This window comes from Zeus faber, assembly GCF_960531495.2.
Source record: "Zeus faber genome assembly, chromosome: 16".
Taxonomy (NCBI): domain Eukaryota; kingdom Metazoa; phylum Chordata; class Actinopteri; order Zeiformes; family Zeidae; genus Zeus; species Zeus faber.
Window position 1 is genome coordinate 29260512 of NC_137202.1, and position 6601 is coordinate 29267112.

Genomic DNA, 6601 nt, shown 5'->3' on the forward strand with positions numbered 1-6601 from the left:
TGCACCACACTACACATACACTTCACCACACTGCACCACACTACACATATACTACACCACACTACACCACACTACATCACACTACACATATACTACACCACACTACACCACACTACACCAAAGCACAGAGCGCATCACTGAGCAGTGACTCCAGTTGAAGTAACATTAACAGTAACATTCCATGACAACAACACTAAACAATAAGTACCATGAATACAAGCACATCTATAATAATACAGTAATGGTAGTAAAACCAGGGAAAGAAGCGGTAAAGGAGAAAGGGAGAGAGTCCCAGCAGGTCTGCACGGCATCGCTGTTTGAAAACGCCAGCGCTGTTTATCATCTCAAACATCGTCATAGTAACCAAGCTGTAGAGACGCGGGCGGCGGCCTCCACCGCTCTGCACTGAGCCGGGATTACGGCTCAATAGCAGCACTTCAATAAAGAAAGGAGTCTAATCCCAGACCCTGCTTGTAGAATTTAATAATCTCATATTACAACCTTAATCCCAAACAGTCCTATTAGTTCAGCAGGACGGCATGACGCAAATCCACCACACACACACACACACACACACACACACACACACACACACACACACACACACACACACACACACACACACACACACAATTTGTCTCTCTCGCCCTGTGAATAGCTCCTTTTTTCAGTGTATTGTTCAGTTGACGCTGCTGTGATGTATTTTTTGTACTATATGTGATTTGAATAAATGTTGTGATTCCTGAGGCAGCAGCTCCTTTCTGCCTCCGGGAATTGACACTAATCATTTCATGTTCCTGTCCATCGCACCAGGTGGCCGCTGTGATGGCTTCCACCTGGCGACCTGTTTAACCACCTGTTTCCCAGCGCTGCAGACTGCCATCGTCATGACAAGAGACATCGCTGCCTGAAATCAAGAAAACAAGAAATCAAGAAATCAAGAAATCAAGAAATCAAGAAATCAAGAAATCAAGAAAACAAGAAATCAAGAAATCAAGAAAACAAGAAATCACGAAATCAAGCTGTGGTTTAGCACAGTGTCATTTCTTTGTTATTGCCTGATTTGTAGGTGGTAAAAGCACCAAACTGGAGATCCAGCATGATTCAGTCTGTAGTTTGGAGTCCTCCACCTCACGGTTCAACCCAGCAGAACATTACATTTGGTCCACAAAGCATTACATGTTTTTCTTTGGCTCTGCAGAAATTTGAATAAATCAATCAGAGCCATATAGGCCAAGTGCTTTAATTAGGAGACACCACGGATTGAGAATGTTAAGTTTGTTAGTGCACAGAAATCAGTCTAACAACGTTTAATTACAAGGCGTGATTTAACCACCCTGCAAAACCATATTTGATTTGATGGGTAAAAAATGCACTTCCATTTTGTTCAATTGTTAAACATCTAAAAGTCTCAATGTTGGGAGCTTTGTTGTGTTTTCTGTCTCATAACGACATGGTGTGAGTGTGCAACATGTGGAGCACTGCGAGTCTCAAACCAGTATCAATAGAACAATGTTGTATCGCACACTGGTAAATCTTATCACATTGCATCATGGACTGTGGGAAAGGTGCACGTAGTGTCTTGGGTTTGGAATGTTTAGTAAGCATTTGGTTTCTGAGGAGATGATCTGAAGCCCCCAGTCTGGGTTCACGCACATCCTCTTGGCAGGAAACTGAGACCGAACATGATGAATTGTTGTCCTGGTGAGCGGTTTGATATATTTGAAGATTTTATTGAAACATTGGACATCTTGAATGTCGTTTTCATTGAAGACCACGGGCAAAAGTTCCTTACTTTCAGTGTTTTACACAAAAAATGGAAAGAAAAGTTTTATTGGTCTCTGATCTGAAAAATGATCCAATCCGTGACTGAAAACCTTGATGCCATCCCAAGCGTGAGTTTTGTGACCCGCCGCGCCCCTGGTTTGTTGTCTGTGGTATGGGGTGGAAACCCTCTCACTGCCAGTGGGATTACTGTTGAGGAGCCTGATTCAATAAGGAACCGAGTCTAATCCCTGGAAGCTTATCCCAGACCTTCTCCCACTAGTTTTAAAGGAGGTTCCGTCTCTGGCGGAGCTCCGGCACAAAGGACCTCAGCAACGTGCTGAGCCCGCTGGGGAGGAGCCTCCTAACACCCTTTAATTCAATCAGCGCATTTTCATCTGGACACGCTAATTGAAGCTAATTGGAGCCCTTTCACAGAGAGGAAAACAGCCTCTGGAGGCTGCCGGCGAGACTCCTGTCGACTGGAAGAGTGTTGTTACACAGCAGTAAACACACAGTGCACAATCTGTGGGAATACATAGGATAGGATAAGATGATGATGTTAACATAATATGACCCCGCGGCCCCGCCCTGATCCTTCAGAGAGGAGAGGAAGGTAGAGGAGGTAGACACTTTGCGAAAACAATGGATAGATTAGCATTTCAGCAAATGGTCACCGGACTAAAATCTCCAGATGCAAGTCAATGGAAAAAGTCTGCATGGTCCCAACATATAAGGCGTGGATTGCGGATAGGGGCGCGGCGGGTCACAAAACTCACACTTGGGATGGCATCAAGGTTTTCAGTCACGGATTGGGTAATTTTTCAGATCAGAGAAAAATAAAACTTTTCTTTCCATTTTTTGTGTAAAACACTGAAAGTAAGGAACTTTTGCCCGTGGTCTTCAATGAAAACAACATTCAAGATGTCCAATGTTTCAATAAAATCTTCAAATATATCAAATATTCACAACTCAGAGTGAGTGAAAAAATAGGATTAGACCCACTAAGAAAGCAGCATCATGTTCAATTTGTCACGTTCTTGACAAAGGACATTTCCTGGAAATGGGTGGAGAATGAAGTGTGTTTTGTAGAGAAGTCTGCATCTCTCAACACACCACACGGTGTTTGTTGACCAGTGGATGTTAAGCGTTGCAACACGACCGACGTGCAGACGCAGAGCGGTGACATCAGCAGCTCATCCACCACATGTGGTAACGTAGCAGCGACATAGAGCGACGCAGCGTCAACCAATCACTGTGCTCCAGAGCCAAACACAGCACATGTGTCTTTATCTGCTTTTCACTCAAACTCTGCATCAACATTTATACAATTATGACTTTAAAAAGTAGCAGTGGACTAAAACTAAAACTGTGTTTCACTATGATGGTTCCATTTTGCAATCGATCCGTGGTTCACATGCGAGCTGAACCACGGGGGGGCGTATCAACTACGTGAAGCTACACCACCACAACAAACCACTCCACATGTTACAGACTCATATTTTCTTCCATATAATTATGATTTACAATGGAACCGATGAGACAATCCACGATGACGTCACAGACAGATGTCAAACCCCTGAACTGGGAAATAACAGAAGAGAAACAAGGAGTCCACTCCACCGCCACCCTGCTGCACCCCCTCTACCCCCTCCACCCCTTCTACCCACTCCACCTCCTCCAGGAATCTACCATTTCCAAAAATATCTCAACAAAGATAAGATGAGATAAGATGATCCTCATCCCACGTGACCATCCAGCCGTGTTGCTTTAGTGAGTGTGTGTGTGTGTGGGGGGGGGGCTGGGGCGTGTATCTCTCTCGCGTGGGGGGAGTGCTGATTGAATGTATGTGTTTGTCCTCGGACAAGAATGGCGCATGCCAGGGGTCGAAGGTCAAACACCGTCTTCATAAACAAGAATTGTGATCCATCAACCCTGATTGGTGACCTGTGGTCTTCTCAGCTTACCGACTGCTGACGGGCCCCATACAACACACACACACACACACACACACACACACATACACACACACACACACACACACACACACACACACACACATACACACACACACACATACACACACACACACACACACACACACACATACACACACACACACATACACACACACACAAACACACACACACACACACACACACACACACACACACATACACACATACACACATACACACATACACACATACACACACACACACATACACACACACACACACACACACACACACACATACACACATACACACATACACGCACACACACAAATTCCTCTCCACTCATAAATACACAAAGTAGATATTAAATAAACGGTGAGAGGGACGGAGGGACGGAGGGACAGGGGGACGGAGGGACGGAGGGACGGGGGGACGGAGGGTCGTAGGGACGGAGGGTCGTAGGGACGGAGGGACGGAGGGACGGAGGGACAGGGGGACGGAGGGACGGAGGGTCGTAGGGACGGAGGGACGGAGGGACGGAGGGACGGAGGGACGGAGGGACGGAGGGACGGAGCGGGAGAGCATTCCAGTGGTAGCTCACACATCGTTCTGCTCTGCACAGCTGCTCAGCGTCGTTCACATAGTTTCTACTGTTCACACGGTGCTGTCAGGTCTACAATGCAGCACACACTCACACACACACTCACACTCACACACACACACACACACACACACACACACACACACACACACACACACACACACACACACACACACACACACACACACCTCGTGATGTGTTGATGTATACTTCATTGTGTTTTTAGTTGCTTTCTCCATCTGATGTATCTGCAAAGTTTGATTTATATGTTAAACACACACAAACACACACACACACACACACACGCGCACGCGCACCGTCCAGGGTGTGTGTGTGTGCGTGCCTCCAGTTAGCCACGGTGATTAGCATTAGGGGCTAATGCACTGGGCCTTGGCTGCAGCTTACAGGGATTGAAGCGCTGCGTGACCTCTGACCCCGCCCTGCATCGCCTGGACGTAATGCGATCCACCGAGTGAAGATTATTCTACTGTCGCACTTAATGTTAAGCCCTAAATATCACATTTAAATTGGGATTGAGAGAGAGAGTATGTGTGTGTGTGTGTGTGTGCACAGTATTCTCTCCAGTTCTCAGCTGCTGTGGGTAGAGGGAGGGTCAAGGCTGCACTGCAGAGGAATGTTTGTTTTTCTCCTCTGCCTCTCCTGTGTCCTCCCCCCTCCTCCCTCTCTCCCCTCCCCTCCTCTCCTCTCCTCCTATCCTCTCTCCTCTCCTCTCCTCCCTCTCTCCCTGCTTCTCCTCCCTCTCCTCTGTGTCCTCTCTCCTCTCCTCTCCCCTCCTCTCCTCTCTCCTCTCCCCCCCTCTCCTCTCTCTTCTCCTCTCTCTCCTCTCCTCTCCTCTCCCCTCTTCTCCTCTCCTCTCCTCTCCTCTCCTCCTTCGCTCCCTCCCCTCCTCTCCTTCTCCTCTGTGTCCCCCTCCTGTCCCCCACTCCCCCCCCCCATCTCCTTTGTGTCACCCAAAACCCTCTTGAACCCCTCACCACCTTCCACCCACCCTCCTACCCCCCACAGTCTGCTGAGTGCAGATCTGGGGCCAGTTAGCGGGAGGAGGCATCTCCCAGCTGCTCCCAGTGCATTTCAGCCCCCACTCCACACTCCTCTCCCAGCGCATGCCCCCCGGCGGTCGGATTTAGCCCCTCTGTGGAACAATGGTTGCCGGGATAAGGTTACCACAATGCAGGGGTCAGCACCCACAAATTGCTGTCCCACAACGGGCGTAGCAGCCCTCATACAGGGGTCCCTACATCTGCCGCCCCCGCCCTCCGTTTGTACCGTGGTTAAACTGGAGATATTCAACATGTTGATTATCAGTGCGTCATTCCATCCAGTCTGCACTGCGTTCAGCTCACGAAGCATTTCCATTCAGTTGGTGAAGAGCTGTGATTTTCAAACTTGTTCTTATGAAGGACCCTCAATTTGATACGCATTTGATAAGCCACAGACCCTGTTTGGTAAGATGTTGGGGTCTCTGGGACCCCAATAGGAGAGGTTTTTATTTGTTGGGTATGATTAAGTCCAAACTTCCATGTCCGCCTACAGTATCGTATGGTTAGAGCGATAACAGTGGAACTAGGATCAAACATTTATAATTGTACATCTTCTTGTGGCAGATCCGCCCTCCACACCCCACCCGAGTGGCGTTTTCAGGGCCCTCCACACAGAGACACAGGCAGACATAGTGTAGAGAGTGGACAAGATGGAACAAGCTGAGAGGAGATGGAACATTGTCATGACAGAGGCTCCTCCCGTGTGGATGTGTGTGGGGATGGAGGATTGACCTGTTCCTCGTCGATTGCTCTAATGAGCAACAGGCGTACAGCCACCCTGATCACGTCCCCAATTAACTAAACCCAATAGAGGTGTAGCTGCTCAAACCACACCACCCCCACACCCCAACTCTCTTCATGCTAACATCCTGTAAATGAGATAACCTGATGGACTTTATGGTAAATGGTATTCGGAAGTGACATCTACATTTAAAATGTTCAGGAGAACCCCTTGTAGTCACAACTCCAAGAGGCCTGTATCCACCCTGCCAGGCCTCTGTGGGGAGGGGGGGGCGCTGTTGGATGGGGAACACATGGGAGGCTTACTGTCATGCTGCTGTATAGCAGGATCGCTATAGCACTCTGTCTCACGGGTCGATGCTTTTAGGGGGAAAATATTAACCTTTACTGCATATCAGTATTGTAATCAGTGGAGAAGTAGGGGGAGTTATGTTGCCTGACAAGGTTTCAGGAAGTAAAAAAGCCATTTCCTTTTT